Source organism: Talpa occidentalis, unplaced genomic scaffold, assembly GCF_014898055.3.
Source record: "Talpa occidentalis isolate TD23 unplaced genomic scaffold, MPIMG_talOcc4v2.1 talOcc4.5, whole genome shotgun sequence".
Classification (NCBI taxonomy): domain Eukaryota; kingdom Metazoa; phylum Chordata; class Mammalia; order Eulipotyphla; family Talpidae; genus Talpa; species Talpa occidentalis.
The window spans coordinates 48095767-48117849 of record NW_023604861.1 but is presented as its reverse complement, the minus strand read 5'-3'; the positions used below and the strand labels follow the sequence as shown (position 1 = coordinate 48117849).

The 22083-nt window shown below is 43.6% G+C and overlaps 1 long non-coding RNA gene across 2 annotated transcripts; it reads right to left on the bottom strand.

Annotated features, from left to right (window-relative positions):
- Window positions 1–4015: 4015 nt before the first annotated feature.
- Window positions 4016–9707, bottom strand: LOC129146926 (uncharacterized). Of its 2 annotated transcripts, none has more exons than XR_008554309.1 (3): window positions 9649–9707; window positions 5216–5341; window positions 4016–4289 (listed from the first exon to the last, which is right to left on the bottom strand). It is a non-coding gene; the product is annotated as an uncharacterized LOC129146926 (long non-coding RNA). The 2 variants fall into 2 exon arrangements; XR_008554308.1 differs by having other exon boundaries at window positions 4016–4248.
- Window positions 9708–22083: the final 12376 nt, after the last annotated feature.

The window sequence follows — 22083 nt, the reverse complement described above, 5'->3', positions numbered from 1 at the left end:
TTTTGGTGACGGCATTCATAAGTCACAGGCTGGAATCTTTGGCCTCTGTGGTATACCTGGGGGCCATATGCTAATAATTATGTATGACTTCCTGGGGAAGGTAAAGAAAGAAAATTAGCTAAAGAAACCCTTAACATCTTTGAGAATAAAGGGTTTCAAGAATGTTAGGGGGGGAAATATGGGTGATCTAGAAAAGAAACTAATCACTTTTTTTTTTAAGATTTATTTATTTATGCATATAAGAACAGGGGTACAGGCCAGAGATGCAGGGGGTGAGAGGATTCACCAGAGACAGAGTGGGGACAGAACAAACAGGCAGACTGACTGAAATACCTGATGAGGGGAGCAGTGAGACAGGAGAGGTCTGCTGTGCCATGTGGGTAGCTCCCTGGCCAGGGATCAAACTCATGCTGCAGAGGCAGCAGGCAGCTTCACAGTGCTGTGCTTAACCCCTTGCACCACCAGGGAGGCCCTTTAAGCAGAAGTTTGAATCTCCCACTTTTGGAATCACAGGCTGGAAGGATTTGATGAAGATGTTGGCTGAAACATGGCCAGAGGCACCTCCTGCTCTGGGGCTCCCACACAATTCCAGACACTTTGCATTATCACTACTTTATTTCTTTCTTAAGATTTCCCAAGTGAGAGCCAAGCTTTTCTCCAGCACCCTTCCAAATCATCTAAGCATCCCCAATAGCCTCTTTCTCTCTCCCTCATAGCTGAGCACTCAATCAACCACAGGGAGAACCAGAACTCCCTGCTGTACATGAAGGCCTGGAGCTCAGATTACACTCAGCAAGTTCATTACCAGAGGTCCACATAGAAAGCCTCCCACAATTGAGACAGGAAAAGGATGTTTTATTCATCCTAATTCATCTCCTTCAAAGGGACCAGGAGAGAACACTCTCTTAGTGCCCCTGAGTACACAGAGTGTAATTAATATATGCTTGGCTAATGTTTTTCATTGAAGAAATGAAGAAAGAAACAAGGACTCAGTATGGTTTTTACAGTTTCCAAGTTGTGATTAACATTTACCTCTTCTGCTAGATTTGAAGACATTTTTTTCTGTTTTCTTACAGACCCAGAAGTTTGAGCCCAGGTCAGAACCACTGTTCTCTCAACTGCCTAAGAACTGACTCTGCAAGTTCCTTGGATTTGCAGGCCATGGAATTTCCCTGCACCCATCATTTCCCGTTTTGGGACGCTGCCCCCCCACAACCTGTCAGCTCTACTCCCTCTGCTTCCTCTCATCTCCCTTCCACTTCTGTTCTCGGTTCCTCATGATTTCTTCTTTCCATATTTTACTTTATTTTTCTGCTTACAATTGTAATGGAATCATTGTAGAAACCTTGAAAAAGGAAATTTCCTTGAAAAAGGAAATATAGAGAAACAAACAACACTGCTTCCAAAAGACCTGTGGTTACCTCACACAATTTCTCAGCCTCTCTCCCTGGGCTTCTCACTTCTCTCCTCCTCCCCCAGCCTCTCAGCGCATAATCCTCTTTCCTGGAAGGGCTCTCACATTAGCATTTCAGGTCTCTCTGTCTTCAGAAACAAATATTAGCATAGGGATTAGCATATTACAACCTGTTTACTTTTCAATCACTGGCAACCCCAACCAGATTGGGCTTATTCTTAATATGCATAATTTTGGCAAGAGGTAAGTGGCACAGTGGGAAACTGGTGTTCTCGTGTATCTTAAACACAGCAAAGTTTTGCTTTGAAGAGGAACGTGGTTTGGAAACAAAAAGATGTAATAGGAACAAGTGGAGATTTAATAGGGAGCAGGTCTGCATTCTGCCAGGGATGGTTCTGTCCTGCCCAGACAGAGAAGCATCAACTTGATGATTTCTCATGATCCCTTCCAGCCTCACATAATGCAATTTGGAAAATAGCGGCATTTACTGAAAGAGTTTTCCAAAGGCAGAGGGGTCAGTTGCTAGCATTTCTTCCTTGTGGGGCTGATGATCTAGGCAAGCCGCCCGGGTCAAGTGGAGATGCTGAAGCACTTTAGGAGACTCTCCATCTTTATATTCCAGGAAGCAGTGTGACTCCTAGGACAATACATTCTAAATAACAATTTTGTTCAGATGGGCACAGTTGGGCTACCACATGGCCAGCCAGTCATTGTTATAGAGTAATGGGATTGATGCTATTCCAGAATAGGCATGTTGTTTATTTATATAAGATCCCAAGAACTTATTGTATAACCTATAGAACAAATTCTATATAGTTACATATAACTATATAACACATATAGTAATTACATGATACTTAGGAACAGCAGGAAAATGAGAACCAGGAAAATTGCTATTGCGGGATAGAACCTAGATATAAACAGCAGGATCAGTGCAATTTCCTCATAGAAGGCAGAATGGCTTTCCAGGCCCAGGAGCTGGATATCTACAGGATTTCACCCCACATCCTCCTGGAGGCAGGATGATGCGCTGACTTGTATTCCCAAAGAGAAGATCTATTTCACAAAACATTTGTAAGCCCTTTCAATTTTATTTTATTTTATTTTTTTAAAGATTTATTTATTTATGCGTACAAGAGTTGGGGTACAGACCAGAGATGGGGGCGGTGAGAGGATTCACCAGAGACAGAGTGGGGAACAGAACAGGCAGATTGACCGAAGTACACTGCTGAGGGGAGCAGCAAGCAAGACAGGAGAGATCTGCTGCACCATGTGGGTTGCTCCCTGGCTGGCAGGGGATCAAATTCGTGCTGCAGAGGCTGTGGATTGCTTCATAGTGTGGTGCTTAACCCCTTGCACCACCAGGGAGGCCCAGCACTGTAGATTTTAATAGATTCTATGTAAGGGAGATGAAGAGAAATTATAGAGTATAACATCTTACTCCAAAATTCCTTATTAGATGTCTCTCTCCTGGTCTTTGTTCTTAGTATAGCAGTATTTCCTCTTAAACTCTTTATTGATTTAACAACTTTTAAGGAGGAGATATTGCTAACAACTTTTAATTGGGTTCAAACTCTGGTCCAGTGCTATGCTGAGAGCTCCTGGTGGTGTATGGAAGCCAGACACATGAGCAGGTACCCCCCAGAGAAGGCTCAGAGCTGTTGCAAGGAGACGTGGGGGCAAGCCTGAGCAGAGGGGGCACCTACCATGGTTTGCAGCTGAATGGGGGAGTGACAAGAGACGTGGCCTCGCATACACTGCAAACTAACCTTGGTCTTATCTTGGAACTTACCTTGGAACTTACCTTGGTCTGCAAGCAGTGGAAAGCCATTGAAGATTTTTTTTCTTTTCTATTTTTTAAAGATTTATTTATTATTTATGCATATAGGAACTGGGGTACAGGCCAGAGATTGGGTGGGTGACAGGATTCACCAGAGACAGAGTGGGGAACAGAACAGGCAGATTGACTGAAATACACTGCTGAGGGGAGCGGTGGGCGAGTCAGGAGAGGTCTGTGCACTATGTGGGTAGCTCCCAGGCTGGGGATCGAACTTGTGCTGCAGACCCTGCAGATAGCTTCATAGGTTGTGTCTTAACCCCTTGCGCCACCAGGGAGGCCCCATTGAAGATTTATTTATTGTCCTTATTTCCATCTATAGTTTTTGTCTTGGCCTCCATTTACTCGAAACACATGATCAGCATTTCCCCGCCAAAAACCTGCCATATGTTTGAAAACAAGACTATTTCAGCACTTGGTCTTTTTTCTTTAAGTTAAGTAGCCTTAAATCTCTAATGTCTCCTCACGGGACTGCTTTTTCCAATATGCATTTTATCTTTTCATTTGTGTATCTCTTTCTGGATTCTTAAGTTTTGCCATATCTTTTGAAAAGTGGGATCATCAAAATGCTTGTGGTTTCCTGAGTCTAACAGGGAAACAGAACGAAATGCCTGTATCTTCTTTCCTAGAGTAGTTTTCTTTTAAATGAATTCTAGAATCATGCTGGGGCATTTTCTCCCAAGATAACACAGTGTAGTTGGCCTATTTCCCAGTGTAGGATGGTTTATGAAGTCTCCCTTATTTTACCTGCAAGTCTCCTTTCAGCCTTCGCATGAATCAGCACATTTTGGTCGGCATTTATCCATTTACATTTACCCCTAATCATATCCAGACATGATTAATTGTGTTTTAAGCATCTTAGTTTACATTTTTGAAGGCTAGGTCTTCAAGATGTTCAGATTTTTCAGATAGGCCTCCCCATGATGTCCATTATAGCTCTTCCAAGATGTGTCACTTTGGTATGTGGATTATTTCAAAGCTGAGGTCAATCAAGGTCCTGCAGGTTCATGAAAAAAAAATCACCACTCCCATAATTACCTAGAAGAATGAAAATTGGTGGCATTACCCTGAATTAGGATTTTTACCAGAAATAACCTTTCTATTGAGAATCCTATCTATATGGAAGGGCAAACATCTAATTACAGAGCATCTGGCCTTTGTCATATGAGTCACTCTCTCATGTGAGTCCCCAACCTGTGTCCTTGAAGCCCCAGCCCCTTATCCCATTCCTTAACTTAGGATATAAATACCCTCATTTCCCCCCTTTTACTTTGACTCTAAATCCATGCGGATTCTCCATAAGTACATAATTAAATTTGTTCTTTTCTCCTACTTCTCTCTCTGATGTTAATTTGATTAATCCAACTGCCCAGTAAGAATCCAGAGAAGTAGAAGGAAATTTCCTCTCTAGGTCTACATTTTACTTTAAACTTCTCATAAATTTTAGATCCTAGTCCACCTAGCCTCCCAAAATCTAGTTCTGGAAAAGTAAGGTGCTGAGTATCTTCTCATCATGATTTAAATAACACATTGAGTAAAAGTCAAGCTGAAAGACAAGCTCCGGGGATTCTTTATCTACATGTAAATGACCAATATCAAAGCTAATTTCTGATAGTGATGTAATTACCCCTTTTCAGACTCTATCACTTTTCATTTCTTAAGGAATATCTAGGTTCTTTTCTGAGTGATTGCAGACAGGGTTTCTAGGGGTACTTTGAAATCTATCCAGTACACATGACCTCCCAACCTCCTGACTTCCCACTGATTCAGTGTTTTCCATGATGTGTTCTTTTTATGACAACTGTTAAATTACTGCTTTTAACAAGACCCGCTCCTTTTTTCAATTAAGAAAAATGAATTTTCATGTTCGTGGTGTAAATTTAGTTGATCTCATTTACCCCTGTTGGGAAACTGTAGTGGTGTTAATTAAATTAAGGGTTTCACTCTGGTTTGGAGGCACTTACTCTGGGGAGAAGTTGCTGAGAGGTTTTCTCAACGACTGATGAGCCAGCTTAGGAGAGTAGTGGGGAGTGAACAGCCTCGTGATGACAGGAATATGAAGCTTTTTTTTAATGTAAGCCGTCATTAAGCTAAAAAAATTAGTTGACATATGATTTTTAATTCCAAAATGAAGTTTTCTACAGTGTAAGTTACAAATGCTGAAGAACTCAGAAAATGACACCATTTTTTATAAAACCTAACTAGAGAAAGGGGGAAAATTGCACACAGGTTTTTTTTTTTTTTTTTTTTTTTCTCATTCAGTAAAAACAGGTTCATGTAAGAGTGAGAAAATGATTAGGAAAGTTAAAGAGTTGAACCTAGGAAAATTTCATTCACTAGAGAGCACATTAAGACAGAACATTGAACTTTTGAAGGAACTTCTCCATCTGTCTCCCAGGAGGACCCCACCAGGTGGTCAGGTAAGGTCCAGCCACACTATCCCATATTGGAAAGATGGAGACCAAAAGCTGGATGAGGATGCAGCAAAGGCATTGTCCAATGTATATGGGGAAGGGTACCACTCTTTCGAAGCTCTTTCTTCTCCCATAGAGCTGAAGCAGATGATGACACGCTAAACAGTGAATGAATCCTGAAGTACACCACTATTAGTGACACCAACAAAGAATGCCTGCCAAGAGATCTGAGCAAAGGCATAAAGGAAGATGGAGGGTCTCCCTGGTGTTGCAAGGGGTTAAGAACAGCACTGTGAAGCTATCTGCAGCCGCTGCAGCACAAGTTCGATTCCTGGCCAGGTTGCTGCCCACATGGTGCAGCCGACCTCTCCTGTCTCACCCACTGCTCCCCTCAGCAGGTATTTCAGTCAGTCTGCTTGTTCTGTTCCCCACTCTGGCTCTGGTGAATCCTCTCACCCCTCCACACCTCTAGACTGTACCCCAGTTCTTGTATGCATAAATAAATAAATCTTTAAAAAAAAAAAAAGGAAGATGGAGAAAATGGCAAGACAAATGGGGGAGTCCAAAGGGAGATATGTAAGTGGCTCTTCAAGTTTCACAGGCCTGACTGACTTCTTTGGTTTGATAAAAGTATTTTATTTTATTTTATTTTTAAAGATTTTATTTATTTATTTATACATACAAGCACTGGGTACAGTCAGAAGCGCGGGAGGGTGAGAGAATTCACCAGAGCCAGAGCGGGGAGCAGAGCAGGCAGAAGGACCGAAGTACACTGCTGAGGGGAGCAGCGGGCGGCAGGAGAGGTCTGCGCGCCATGTGGGACCCTCCTCCGGTGGCCGGGGAGCAGCCGGGGATCGAACTGGCGCTGCAGAGGATGCGGGCAGCTTCGCAACCCAGTGCTCAACTGCTGCACCACCAGGGAGGCCCTTGATAAAAGTATTTTAAACACTAGCTATGTGTCAGATACTTTTGCTAGAGAGATTTCTGTTGTTTTTGATCAGATTTCTGATATACATGAATGCTGTGGTTAGTGACTGTCCTAAGGACCTGGGCACTAAATGTGTAGTGCAGAAGATGAAGCCCAGGAGGGCCTCCCTGGTGGCGCAGGGGGTTGGGTGCAGCGCTGTGAAGCTGTCTGCAGCCTCTGCAGTGCTTTATCGATCCCCACCGGCCTCAGAGCAACCCACATGGCAAGCAGACCTCTCCTGTCTCGCCCACTGCTCCCCTCAGCAATGTATTTTGTCAGTCTGCCTGTTCTGTTCCCTGCTCTGTCTCTGGTGAATCCCCTCACCATCCCGCGCATCTGGCCTGTACCCCAGCTCTTATATAAATACAATAAATCTTTAGGGAAAAAAAAAAGATGAAGCCCAGGAGAAGGGGAAAGAGGAGAGGGCTGAGGTCTGGGCCTGGATGGGGGTCTCCACAGAATCTTCTATTCAGTAAGTGGGAAGAGAGAGAGTGAGGGGAAAATGAGGAAAGGGAAACTGAAAGGACCTGATGGGGGGTTCGTTAATGAGGGGACCAAGATGAGGACAGTGTCCGTTGACCCACCGGGTGCCTTTGTATTCTCTGGCCTTGACAACTGGTTCTGTGTCTACTACTGTTCACAGTTAGGGGGATTTGGAACGTTTGGGAAGCACTAGGGACAAACAGGATAAGACTCAACAATATTCCCTGACTTGAGTTGGGCTGGGTAATTAAGAGAAAACGAATGCTCAAACCCAACAGACTGATGTGCTTACAGTTTGGAGAAGTTCCTTCAAAATTTCAATGTTCTGTTTTAATGTGGTCTCTAGTGAATGAAAGTTTCCTAGGATCAGCTCTTTAACTTTCCTAATCATTTTCTCACTCTTACATGAACCCTTTTTTTTAATGAGAAATTCACATAACATGGGGTGCCATCCGGGCTGAGAGCTGACTGTTGAGATGATGCAGTTCTCATTTAAGAAGGTGAAGTATCAAACTCCCTGTGCCCTTACTGATCTGCTCCTGTACCTGATGATCAATAGGGAAGGACACACAAGGAACCCCAAAATAGTGTAACAGTTACTTTCAGTATGCAGATGAGGAAGCAATCAATCTTTGTCCTCTGTCAAAACAAAGCATTCCATGACTGACCTTGTGTATCAGTATACCCCCACAATGTTTGAATTAAGATATATATATATATATTACAAAGTTATATATTACACAATTTAAACTTCTGACACAAGGAAGAATTGTCAATTTCATATATATAAAGAAGGCCTTATACACAGATCTACTAGCTGCTCCCAGGAAAATTCTCTGTGCCCAGACGTGTTCTGTCCCTCCAGACAAGAGGAAATGGAGAGCTTTTGACAGAGAGTTGGTCTGTCTTTGTACATTATGATCTTATAGAGTAATAGCAGTGCGAACCTAGACTACTTCACTATTACTGTCTACTTTTAGACTGTGTCCCAGGCTGGTGACATGTGGTGAGATAATATAGAGTTGCTGGGAATGCTGCATGGAAGGGTTGGAGAAAAGGAAACACAGATGGGATGGGAACGGGGTGGGGACCTCTGATTCTCAGCCTAAGAAGGGAAAAGGGAAACGAGAAAAAAACACAGGCTCCCTAGCTCACCATGCAGAGTCAAACTGCATCCTAAATAACAGCAGTAAAAACTGTATAATCCAAACAGCTGCCAACACAGAAGCAGGACTGTGTGTCGTGAGGCAGAACATAAAGGAGCTAGCATGTGTGTCCCTATAGCGCTAAGAAGCTACCCTATTGGTAGCTTGGTCCTGAAGGGAGGGAAAGATTTTTCTTTGAACTCAGAAAGTTAGAAGATTAAAACATTCTCCAAAGATAAAAGGTCAGAGAAGAGATGAAATGAGATTTGAAAGATGTTAATAATTGTGGAAACTGGGTCATGAGCTTCATAACCCGGTCATGAAGCTGAGCGCGTGCCAATATTCTAGTCATTTTAGTTTCTTGTAATTTTGGAAATTTCCCTGATAAAGAGTTTTGCAGCGGGGAGGGTTGAGGAAAGGTTTCCAAGAAAAGTCATACGTATATTTGATTTGAGCAAATTTTGACTTGTTAGTGGGTTATCTTGAGTCTGCAAGGGAAGGGCTAACTCTGTTGGTTAGAAATCAATAATGAATTAGAAATGGAATAAATATGTTGGGTGAACTGCAGTGAACCGGGGAGATTCAGGAGCAGAAGACAATTGGGACCTGTGGGCCCACTAGCCGGAGTGAGAGAAACCACAGGAAGATCGTCATAGTCATTCTCTCAGCAACTATTTCTGAGTGCCTCCTTGGCTCAGCCTTGTGCTAAGCCCTGTGGGTAGAGCACAAGCCAAACAGACAGCATCTTTGCCCTCCTGGGGATGGACGGGGCCAATGAGCGGGAGGAGCAGGACCCACAAACTTTCCACTGAGCCTCTACGGTATTCAGGGGATCCCAGTTCTCTAATTCAGTCGTTGCTTCTGGCCACTCTTTGATCCTTCCATTTTGGAGGCACTGAGTGGACCAGTGAGTTAGGCAAAAGAATAGATGAGGGGCAGAGAGCCTGCCTCCTTGTCCTCCTACTTCTACAGAGAATCTGAGCTTTTTACCTCCACACAGGGTGGGGAGAATATACAGTTCCCTGTGTTCTGTCTCAGAAAGAATGAACAGCTGTGGCACACTATGTGTTCCAGAACACCACAACCCATTCTGGAGTCTTATGAAAATACTTCAAGGGACCCTCCTGCCCCCTCCATACAGGCACATCTGAATGCAGCCTTGGGGTCCACTCAGCTTTGCTGGGCTCCTGAGCACAGCAGATGCAATGTGTGCTGTAACATTTGTCTCCTTTCTCCATTCCTGTCAGGGATGTGTGGACTTCACAGCAAGACTCCAGCCTGTCCAGTTCATAGCCCAGACTGTCACCCAGTCCCTGGAGGTTGCCCTATCCTAATGGGCCTTTCCCTCTCTGGCCTGCTCCATGTCCTTGGCGGGGGAGGGGGGGTACCTGCTCTCATCTGCTACATCCTTTCCCTCCAGTGGCCACTTGTTCCTCCCAGAGGAACGCTGAAGAGACACTGCACTGCAGCTGAATGGTGCACTCCTATATTTAGCCACATTGTGTGATATGTCACAATCACACTTTGTACTCAGGATAACCTATCAGAGGAACAGCATGCCCTCTGCAACTACCCCTCCCATGTGATGCCCCTGGGCTGAAGGAACATACCAAGGCTTCTACTCTCAAGCTTATACCTGGAGAGACTGAGGCCCAGGGAGTTGGAGGGTTGTAGAGTGGGCAGCAAGGAGCTGGGAGCAGGGGCTCTCAATGAGTCCGGAGCCAGGAAAGGACCATAGACTACTCATCTAAGACTTTCATCAGACTTATTTCTTTCTGAGCAGAGCTGATTGCTCCTCAGAGCCCATCCTCTCTCTCCCTGGCATTGAAACTTTCCTTTGATCAAACAGACATCCCTGTGCCTAGATGCTCTTGAGACTTGGTTTTAAAACCCATTCACCCATCTCAATAGGAACCCAGAGGTGCTCTCTGCACTGTAGCTGGCATTGCATCAGTCTGGTACCTCCATGTTTCCACCCAAGCCCGTGCCTTGGCTGACTTGGGTTATGGGCTGGGGCCCCAGAGAAAGTGCTGCAGAACTTCCCATGAAAGGGTTAGTTCAGATTCCATATATTTTATAACACTGGATGACCAATCAGATGCTCTAGGCTAGGGAAGTGGAAGTCACAGCCTATCCTGACATGAGAACAAGGTTGTGGAATGAAGAGTCTTTGGATGGGATGTGCAAGGATTCTTCTGGCACAAGCAGAACCTATCTTCTCAGAAAGAGCAATCCAAATCATATGTTGGAAACTTAACACCAGCCATTTCCTTTTCATTCTGTTGTCACTGACAATCAACATTCCTTTGCAGAAAATGCAGTGACAATGGTTCCACAGCTTAGCAAAGACAGAAATGGCAAAAGCAACGCTAACCAAGATGGACTTCAGGCATGGAGTAGTCCATGAGGCATATGATGTGGCTAAAGCCATGGGCTTCGTTTTCCAAGGATGACCACACCAACATGTACCCCATTCCTCGATGAATAGTGGCTGTACTTCATGGAGAAGCAGGATCTATGTTCTCTTCCCTCCTACACAGGCAAGTGTGTGCAACTTTCTCAGCCACTAGAACATGATGGAAGCAATGTGGCATGACTTCGAGGCTCGGGCGGCAAAGGCAACTCAGCTTTGTGAAGCCTTGGATTGTTCCCGCTATGAGAGGACATCCTTGGACCCCAAGGACACTGATAGAGCCTCAGGGAAGCCAGGAGGGAAACCCAGGAATACAGCTCCGCAGAGAGACCCATGATGACAGGAACTAAGACCTCAGCTACAGCCACCACCTGTTTCCCTGACATGAGAATGCACCATCTTAAAAACAGACTGGCCAACCCTCTGAAGCCCCAGCCAACTTACAGCTGCAACCACAAGGGGGACTCCAGGAGAGAACTCCAGGCCAAGACTGTCCTGGATGCCTGATCATGAGAAGCAGAAATTATGGTTGTTTTTTAAGCCACTATGTTTGGGGTGATTTGTTAGTTAGCATTAGATAGCTAAAACACATGGAAAGCTTTTAAATAGAAGCAAAGATTTATGTGAGAGGAAATCAATCAGGCTACTAATTAGAGAATGGATTGGAATGGAACAAGGTTGGGGCCTGACATGTACTTCACAGACATGTTGTATGTATTCTATGAGGTAGACAAAGGGTAAAATTGCACCTTGGAGTAGAGGCCCAGTAGGTAGTAATTATTACTGTTACCACAAGGCATGCCTGTCAGTGGTATTATGAGATGGCAAGGAAGATAGATGTATCCCCTTGTAGATACAGATGGGTACATGTACTTCTCTTTTATTAATATCATTTCTGTTTTGGATGTTATAGCAATTAAAGTATAGTCTGACCAGAGAAACAAAAAAAACCCAAATATTGTGACTTAAGTAAGACAATTGTTTAGGTCACTCTGTTGTAAAATGTCTGGAGGAAAACAGTTCAGTGATGACTTTACAGTGACAAGAACCCAAGGGCCTTATGATTTTTGCTTTGCCACATGCAGCTTCCATTCCCAAAGTCATCTCATGTCCAAAATGGCTGAATTGTCCATCCATCACATCTGAATTCTGGTCACCAGAGGAAGGGAAGGACAAAGAAGAGCATGTCCCTTCCATTTAAGGGCACTGACTAAAAGCACACATACCAGTTCCACTTACCTCCCAATGATCTGAACCAAGTCACGCAGTCACACTTACCTATAAGGGAAGCTAGGAAAAATTGGGGGTATGGTTACTAAGAGGAAGCAAATGAATATTGGGACAACCATAAGCAGTAGACTGCAGATGCCAAATCCCCTGTCTATATCATCATCAATGACTGGAAAGCAGCTTCTAACAGATCTTTAGACAGCAGTTTGCATCAGCCATACTCCTCAGATTCACTTCTCCTCACATCTTTAAAATCTTTGGCCATCTTTTCCATTTCAGCCATTCCTGTGCTGACCAGCTCTGCATGACTAATGTCCCAAGAACTTGAACATGACTCCTAGCATAAATATTCAGTCTGGTGATGCTCTGAACTCTCCCCTGAATATGAAGGGACCAGAGTGTCTAAAGGATGTGTGCAGTTAGAAGACAGGGGTTACTCTTCCTGTGCAAAACTTTGACCAACGAAAGATGGGAATAGCTAGAGTCTCTCTCTCCTCCCCATGGGAGGGCTGTCCTGAGAGGCAGTGAGTCACATGCAGCTGTTCCTTGACAACAAGCAAGGAGCAGCTAGGTTAGGCTCTCTTATGGCTCTCGTTTCTTCCCTGCATTTTCTCTCAGTTCCCTTACCCTTGACTCCTTGGGGTGGCACGCGTTCATGGAGTTGTACCGTACATGTTTTTGCCTCTGGCTCTACTTTCTAGGGAAATGAAACAAGGCCACAACTGTGGGTCTTTCTCCTCCATCCAGAACCCCTGCCCTTCTCTCCACCCATTTCCTCATGGCCAGCTGGATCTGAAGCATCTTGGGTCACATTGCAGAACAGAAATCAGTCCTCTGGCAGGTTCAAATGAAGACTGACTTTATCTAATGCTTCCCAATCTTTTCATTCCAAGGAAAATCAACACCTTAAAGTTAATAAAGCTTTTGGTTATATGAGGTGAAGAAAAATTAGCTTTGAAAATTAAAAAAATATTGGTTATCTCTAATCAGTTTCTTCATCAAGAAAATTCATTTGCAGAACTCCTTTTTAATAAACTGAATTGAATGCATGAATAAATATAGAAATCCAAATTCATACAGTTTCCCAAAACTTTATTCCAATTTCCCTGCCATGCCTAGCTCCATGCATTTGGAATCTGTCCCTTGCTGGGCTCCTCATTCGGGTCCCAAGTCAGGTCTGTGCTTCCTCACTGGAGAAGCGGGACTGCGGTGAGGTTGAGCACGCTGCACTGTGAGCTGTTAATAATTCTCAATGGCAATCCACTTCCCAGGAAGGTGGACCGTATTCTTACTTCTTGAAAAAGAGAAACCATGAAAGCTTAGAAATATCAAGCACTGGCTCCTTCCCTGCATTCTCATCCATCAAACTGCTTGTCATTTTAAAGCATTTAGAGGACAGTTGGTCAAAGGAAAGTGTGTTTCATCACCAAATGGTGTTATTTTACAAGGATTACCCTAAATGGGACCTTTAATTTTCTAAAGAGTAACCCATCTCAATGCAATTTGAGGAACCAAATATCTCTACACTCTGTGCTCCCTACAGAGGAAACCCCACTCTCTGGAGCCACCCAAATGGCACAGCCAATGCAGATCTGTTGAGTTGGAAGTTCCCAACCCTATTCAGCAATGATTTCTTCTGGGATTTGCAGCATCCCACATCGCCATTCTCTCTTTGCTACAAAGGCACCATAGCACCTTATAAAAAAGTTTAAAGGATCTTAATATTGTTTAAAGGGTTTAAAATACGTTTGTTAAGTCCACTAACAAAATTGAAACATCAATGGGACTTGTTAACATGACCGGCGATCATAGAACTTTGTTTTCAACAATCTTTCCCTAAATCTTTCATTACCTAGTTGATACATAAAATTCTAGTTTCCCAATAAAATTACGTTCTTTTTTCTCTCAAAATTTGCTGTCTTCAATGAGAATAACTGCATCTAATTCCAATATACTTTTGTGTGATTGTCTTGTTCTGTCATTCTGTTTAAATTGGCCAACATACTGTTCATTTAACAAGTCATTTCCCATAGCTGAGTCCTTGCTCATTCTTTTTGGATTTAAACTGTATTGAAATCTAAGGAACTTCTGAAACTTTTAAACAAACTGCTTACTTCCTCCTTCATCCAGATCTAAAGATCCTTGGTTAGCTCTTGAATTATTTCCATCACCCCAAACTACCACTGACTGACTGAATATCATTTGAAGCATGTGTGAGTCTCCACACCATAGGATAGGGTTTTTCTAAACATTCTGGATAGTTAGATTAGGTTAGTGAACCCTTAGGTTAGGGTTTTTCTAAACGTTCTGCATAGTTCTGTGATTTTCAGGATGGAGATTTTTGCTATCTACCCTAAATGCTTGTCAGCCATGGTGTATTCAGAACAGGTAAACAAAAAGTTATGTCACAGCCTCCAGCCCTGGGTGTGCCTCACAAACTGGCATCAAGTTCACGCCAAGCACAGGGTATTGAGAAAGAGCAGGGTTAAGCAACATCATCAGGTTATTAGGTGAAATTCAGCTCCAACTTTCAAAGTTATTATTAGAAAAAACTGTGTATTCTCTCCTCCTCCGCTGGCTCCTCTTCGCTGGTGTTTTCCTGAACCTGAAAATTGTATTTGCTCTTGCCAACGCCCACCCTCAAAATATAGTCTTGCAACTCAGTCAAATTTTTGCTGAGCCAGCCAATAGGAACTAGCACCAGGGTCCATGGTAACCACGGGTGAGCACGCATGTATGCGTGTATGAGTGAATATTTTCCCCTGAGTCCCCTCCAGAACCATCAGTTAATATAATACACATCCTAAAACAGAACCTACATCTCCACCCCAGTACAAGGAACAGAAGAATAATAAACCATCATTATCAAGGTCTCTCTTTACTGTCAGAACCCAAGGAAAGAAATTAGGTCTAGATTTAAATCTGCCTCCTAGGTCCTCTTTCTCTGAATGTGAGAGAACTTCACCTTTATTGAATATCATGTTACAGCCTTGAGTGTGTGACTTGCCCATATTATTCTGGTTCTACTGCTTTATGGGAAGAAAATGCTTTTCTATGTTTAATTAATGCCAGAGATTTGGGAATTCCAGTGAGGCTGGCCCTAATTAGTCAAGCAGGGTTCCCATTACACAGAACATTTGAAAGGAAGTGTTTTGGTTATTCCTGTATTAGACATCAAAAAGAGGAGAATATGGAAGTGTTGTTTTATTGTTAGTCACTGAGAGAAAGAGGAATGAAACTATGAAATCTGGGCTAAATCTGCAAGCCGGAACCAGCCTTAGTTTCACTCTGCCAGGAGTTCATTCACACCAGTGGCATCAGTTTCCCCATCTGTAAAATGAGGCTGGAGAACTTCAGTTCTGGGTCTCCACCGGCTCACAGACTATGGCTCTGGAGAGCCCAACAGTATTTGGTGAGTGTTAGGAAGTCCCCACTGGAAAACTGACTTAATAGATCACTTGGAGACTTAGTACTAAGAGAGCCTTGTGGCATAGCGAAAGAAGATAATAGAGAATCCAGAAGGAGAGGGGACAGTCAACCTCCATTAGTGGAGTAGACAGATTTATTTTAATGCAGGAAGAATAAGCCCTAGACAAAATTGTGAAGTAAACAGAGTTTATGTCCAGTCCCTGCATGATCTTTTTGTTTTTCAGTTGAATAAAGGATTTAACATCAGTGACTTCCAATTTAGATGAGTTTGAGAGTTGGTTTTTTTTTTTTTTTTCTTCCTCTTATTTTCACTTATGGAATAAAAACTTTCCCCCTTGTCTCCCTTCCTGACCCTCTATGGGACAGGAATCGTAGGCATGAGTGACTGACCAGGGGGATTAAATGTGGGCAGCAGTGCTTCAGAGTACTCAAGCCTGATTTCCTTATTTCTGGTGCTGAAAACTCGTAGGTGTTAGAAGTCCATTCCCATCTAACATTCTCTCCCAATCTCCTGCCTCCCACCTTCCTTCTCTACCTCTTTCCTTCCCTCTCTGTCTCTATTCTCAGCTGATAGCTTGTGCTTTTCTTCAGGAAGCAGGTACACAATTTCTGGGGCTACATCTTGCTGAGCAGAACTGGTCATTCTGATACACCAAGCTCCGTGGCAGTCCTCAAAGGAGGGCTCTTCCTCCGTGAAGACATGCCTCCAAGGAGTCCTGATAGATGGAGGGCTTCCTTCCCTTACCCCAAGCGAGCTCTGGGATGAGCCCTGGGCTGTTGCTGGAATAGCAGAGGGCATTATGAGTGAGTTGAGCTCTCCTCTCTGTTTGTTTGCATTCCATCTAATGAGACAGCTGGCAAACCTCTCCAACATCTCAGCTGCGTGGTGAGCATGCTGGCTACGGGCTCTGATGTGCTCAGAGCTGATTGCATGGAACTCACGGGACTGTGACCTGCCTCCATCCAGGAATTCATTAACCCAGAGGCACCCAGGATAGGAGATGATTTCATAATCTACTCTGACCCCTCCTAGAAGAATTTCCTTCTCCCTTTGAGAGGAAGGTAGAGAGGAGCAGTAAAGAGATGGCATGACCAGGCAATGGGTATTTTAAGCAGAGGCCTGTTGTAAAATAAGGAACATAAATCTTTGAATCACTGTTGAGTTTCCCAGTCCAGGCTCATAAACCCAGCAGAGGGAAGCAAGATAGGACCGCCAGCAGGGGGCGCTAGACAGCTCTCTGCTCCAGAAACAAAGGGCGTAAACAGGATTGTGTACCTAGCCCAGGAAGGACTTCAGCCTGGTTCTGACTCAGGTGCTGTTGTTTGTTGAAAGGTGTTGAGTAGAGGAGTGGTTAAGACTGGAGAACTCCTGAATCATGCTGGGCACTTAGCTGGTCACATGGGGCTATAATCATGCATTTAGTGAGATTGTGCCTCTGTTCTGAGCCATTTCCTGATATGAAACAAATATTTGAAGTGCTGAGTTAAATGCAGAATGGCTTGTAGATTCTTCACATTTCTCTGCTGCAACTAGAAGCCTTAGAGAGCCTTGTTTGTGGCAGTAGGCGCAAGAACCTTGTTTGCACTGACAGCCCGTGACTTCATGCATTAAGAATGTCCTTCCTGGCTTGCTTACTCTATCTCCACTTGCTCTTCTGTTTTGTTTGTCATCAGTGCCCCTCCCCCACCCAATTGAAGAGTCAGGGGCTTTATAGACCAAGAACAGTCTATTTACCAGCACCTTCAGCCATCAGATGCTAGCCTGGCATTCTTCCATGCAGACATGGGAGTGAGCAAATGCAAGGTTATTAGAAGGTTAAGGGGCTAGTCTTGTCTCTGCCACAGGCATGCTATGTGATCTGGGTGACTTACTTCACCTCTTGAAGTATTAGTTTCCTGACCTATAAAACTTATGCTCAAGGCCTCATCCAGTTGAACTTTTAAGCTCAAATGTGTCTGGAAGAGGCCCAAGGCATTGTGGGGACAGTACAAAGTGTAATCTGGGGTATGAGTACTTTTGGGGGTGGCTGTGCCATGTCAACTAGCCAAACCAGCATTTGGGTCTGGGGTGAAAGGTATCAATTCAAAGAATCACCTTGACAGTTCATGACTTTTTGTGGTGGGAAGGGGTGGGGGAGGTGGGGGGTGAGTGTAAGTCACACATTCCCAGGTCTATTGGAAAAACAACAGCAACTAGCAAAGACCACCCTCATCTAGAAACAAAGGGGGAAAGGGAAAGAGTATAAATCTCTCAGAGTAATTGCTCTTACTATTGCACTATTGGACTTCCATTATTTTCTAACACCCTTATCTCCAAAACACACACATTCTCTCTCTCTCTCTCCTCACTGATCACATTTCCTCTGCTATTTGGCATTATCCACCATGTCTCAAGTTTAATCAGTCTTTTTTTCCCCCTTTATCTTGGCAGGAGAACACTGGGCTCAACCCTTACATTAAAGTTACAGAAGTCCTGCAGTTCAGAGAGAGAACTGAGTCAGCAGGACAGGACTGACTAAGCAGCTCCAGGTTGGCCACAGTGGGGCTGATTCTCTGCTCCTTATTTTGGCCTAATTCCCACTGAAATTCAGTGCTCACTAAGAACTACAAGCTTTAGACATATAATTATGAACAAAGATATTTAAAAGGCTAGAGGGGAAGAAATAGGAATCTGCATCTCTGTATCAGCAATTACCCTATGCTGATTACCATAATAGCCCAATTGTCCATGCAGCTCTGCTCAAGCTGGCACAGGCAGAAGACCCTCCCTCCCTCCGGGGCAGACCCACCCAGTTCTGATGGGCCCAAGGCCCCTTCTCATAATGGGCTGAGGAGGGGAGTCTTGAGAGGTGGAGGGATGAAAGGGTTGTAGGTGCTCACCATTCCCTAGGACTCATCACCATCAATGTTTTTAACAAAAGCATATTATGCAGTAAGTTATTTTGAATAGACGTTACTATTTGAGAATGAAAATGGACATGAGAAGGCACTAAAAAGCTGCTGAGTCACCATGGGGAATGACCTGTGGTGTGTTTAGAGAACAAGAACCTGAGTCTCTGGGTGTTAACTGTAGAATGAGTACAGCTCTTGGCTCTAGACATAAGGACATTTGACAGAAATGGCAAACTCTGTAATGATTACAGGGGTCCTCAGCCATGGATCTACATGAGAAACACTTGAGAAATGAAAACTGGTGCTAATTGGGCCTTACCTTTTGGAGCAGAGGCTCTGAAAAATAAGAGCCCAGACATCAGTCATCTTCACAGGGTCCCCAGGTGATTTTAATAGACCGGGAGTGCTAAGAACCCCCAAGAGTAAGCACTATTTTCTTCACTAAGTGGAACTTGGGAGAGGCCCAAGTGCTGAAAAGTGACTATTTTATTTATTTTTTAAAAGATTTATTTATTTATGCATACAAGAGCTGGGGTACAGGCCAGACGTGCAGGGGGTGAGAGGATTCATTAGAGACAGAGCGGGGCACAGAACAGGCAGATCTACTGAAACACACTGCTGAGGGGAACAGGGGGCGAGATAGGAGAGGTCTGCTGTGCCATGCGAGCTGCTCCCTGGCCGGCCAGGGATCAAACTCGTGCTACAGTGGCTGTGTACAGCTTCACAGGCTGCATCTTAACCCCTTGTGCCACCAGGGAGGCCCTGAAAGGCGACCATTTTAGCATAACATAAATGAGGCACTGTTGATAATAGTAACTCTCACTGTGTACAGGCCAATGCACTAAGCACTTTCCTTGCATAAGCTCACTTCATCTGATACCATCCCGATGAGGGATGCATTATGTGCTTTATCTTAAAACTTCATATAAACTTTGTGTTCCCATAATAAATCCATCCCTTCTTGTCATGATGTAACATCTTTAGGCTGTGGCTTTTGTGGACTCTGACTCATCACATGGACCTTCCTTCATAAGAGACCATCATGGTTAATCTGTCTAAGGCTGGATTATGGATTTAGATATGAGGCACTTGACTTCACTATGGTAAATGAAAACAGCTTGTAGATCTTCGTTGCTTTTTTTTTCTGCATTGAGTAGTAAAGGATAAGACACGTTGTAGTAGTCACTCGGTGGGAAACTGTTCTTCAATTAATGATGGATTTTCTTCACAACAAGGTCCACAGAGATAGATTAATATTAAAGTCTGTCAACATCTCTATCATGTGAAACTAACACAAGGGCAAACCAAGGAGAAAAGAGGAATTAGGGAGAAGAAAGGGAGACTTGGTCTTTTGACCAATATAAGTTGACAGCAGGTAACTATCCTTGACTGACTATCTTTAGATGTAGTCTCTAGAACTGCATTTTCACACACATAACACCTCTTACTCCACAGGCTTATGCCCTTCCAGATAGTCTTTTCTTCCCAAGGCCCTGGATTCCTCTCAAATCTTCAGCTTCTGATCTCTAACACATTCTCTCCAGTTCACCTTTTCCATTATTTTTCTCTCTTGGTTCTTGCATAGCCCCCTTGCCATTATCCTATCTTGAAGGAATGAAGACATTTCACCTTCTCACCCTCTGTCACTTCCTGATTTTCTCCAGAGATGCTGACACTTTAATGGTGTATAAATGTCAGCCTTTCCCCTGTGTCTGTTCCTTTTGTACTGAATGAGTTCCTTTCTCCTTACCAGGTCTTGGCTGCTGGCTCACCTCTTTGTAACAAGATTGTGTTTGGCAAATGAGGAGGCCCCTCAACACTAGAATTCTCCTGCCTGGGATCATTACCAGGCTCCTCCTGCCCCAGAACCTGCTCTGCAGCACCTGCCCTAAACCCAATACGACTCTCCCAGTCACCAAGTAGCATGGGGCCATGATGGCTGCCATTAGTTTAGGATTTCAGATGGTTTCGTTAATGGTGATAGAATAGTAATGACTCATTCTAAATACCCTTCTTCATGTTGCAATTGCCAGCACATCCATTTTCTTTCCTGGTCAAGTTAAGTTGTAGTAAATAAAATATATTAGTCACTCTTTAAATATTGTTTGATTTTGATATGGCTCTATCAGAGAACTATAGTCACAGAACACTCAAACATGAGCCAAGAAAAAAAATTGTGTGGCAACTGCCCAACTCAAATATCCTACATGCACTTCCTGTTTGCCGCCTAAGACTTGATGGACCTGTATGTGCTACAGCCCAAGGCACATTAGAGTGACCAGAAGTGGAGTGACCCCCACTTGACCATTTTGATATGGAGGGGCAAGAGTTGCTCCTCTCAGACCTTGGGGACAAACTTAGGACCATTGCTTGCCGGGGTCATAGCCTGCCCTGAGGAGCTGGAAAGTATCTGGAAGGAAGGCAAAAGAGAAAGTACACCTGCATTGTAAGCATGAATGAGCAATCTCTTAACACAATGTTTATAGTGGAGCAAGCTTTGCTGGAGAGAATTGTCAAATGCTGGAATTCCCTGAAGATAGTCAACTGTCCTGAAAAGGGTCCTTTCAAGGTCAAATCAGATATCACCATTGAGATAGGGGATGGATTGATAGATGATAGCTGGATGGCTAGATAGATAGAGGTATTTATGGATGTCATTATGTTAAAATGAATTACTGTTAACTCTGACCATGAGAAGAAATCCTATTCACCTGTAGACAATGGAGAATCATTCAGATGATGGGACTCCAAAATGAACCCCCAGACCATGATTGGAGCTGTTACCTTCATTCATGGCTTGGTATGGGAGAATAGTTGTGAGGAGGGTCTGGAAGCAGGAGGGGAAATGCTGATCTCCTGAGAGTATCCCAGGTTACAAGAGGAGAAGGAAAAACAAACTCTCCATTTCAACTCAGTCTTGGGTGGGTTGGAGCCTGACCACCTCTTGGGCTAAGAGCTTCAATTACTTGGAAAAGGGCAGTAGCCCCTCCAGCAGCAGATCACAGCACAGGAGGCAAGCACAAGCAGCGACAGTCTACAGAGTGCCCATGATGCCTTGCACTGGGACAGCCTCATTGTCAAGAGAGACAACTGAACAGGTCCCCACCAGTAGGGCTTTCTCTAGACTCCATTTCTTACAAGCTTGCAGAGTTTCTGCTTATAACAGTTGAAAATAATTACCAAAGATATGGTGAAGAGGAGGCTGCATTGTTCATATTGTAACAGCCATTGTCAGTTTTTCTAGAAAGCAACTTCAAAACTTTCAACCCAACAATGAAAAATTGTGACTGGTCGTTTCTTTCCAGAAATAAGCATGATTTCATGAGGAGTGCATCCAAACTAAAAAAGCTTTGTCTCTTAATTCTGTGCCTTTGCTGGATAGACCAGTTAAATGAATCACATAGAGAACACCATTTAAAACAGGCCCTGCTGATAAACATTTTTCATGCACAGGGTCCTGGAATGACATTGTACAAAGATTGTCTTAGGAAGCCAGGCCTTCACTGATGCTCATCTGAATGACTCGCCATTCTCTACATGTGAATGGGATTTCTTGTTGTCTGGGTTACAGTTAACAGTGATTCATTTCAACATAATGACATCTATATATTTATACATATACATCAATGGTGACAACAATTTGACCCCTTTATGTTTGAAAAAAAAAACACTGAGTCTGTCTTTGGTGGTCTTATTAGAGATTGTGGCCTTCCTATGCAAGTTTGAGCATCCACATAATCATTTGATTCATAGTTATTGTAATGTACTATGTGGCAGATGCTATGCTGGCATTAGTGAAACTACAATGAATAACTCTGTGTCTGTCTTTTGGGAGCTTATAATCTGGAGGGAAAAATAA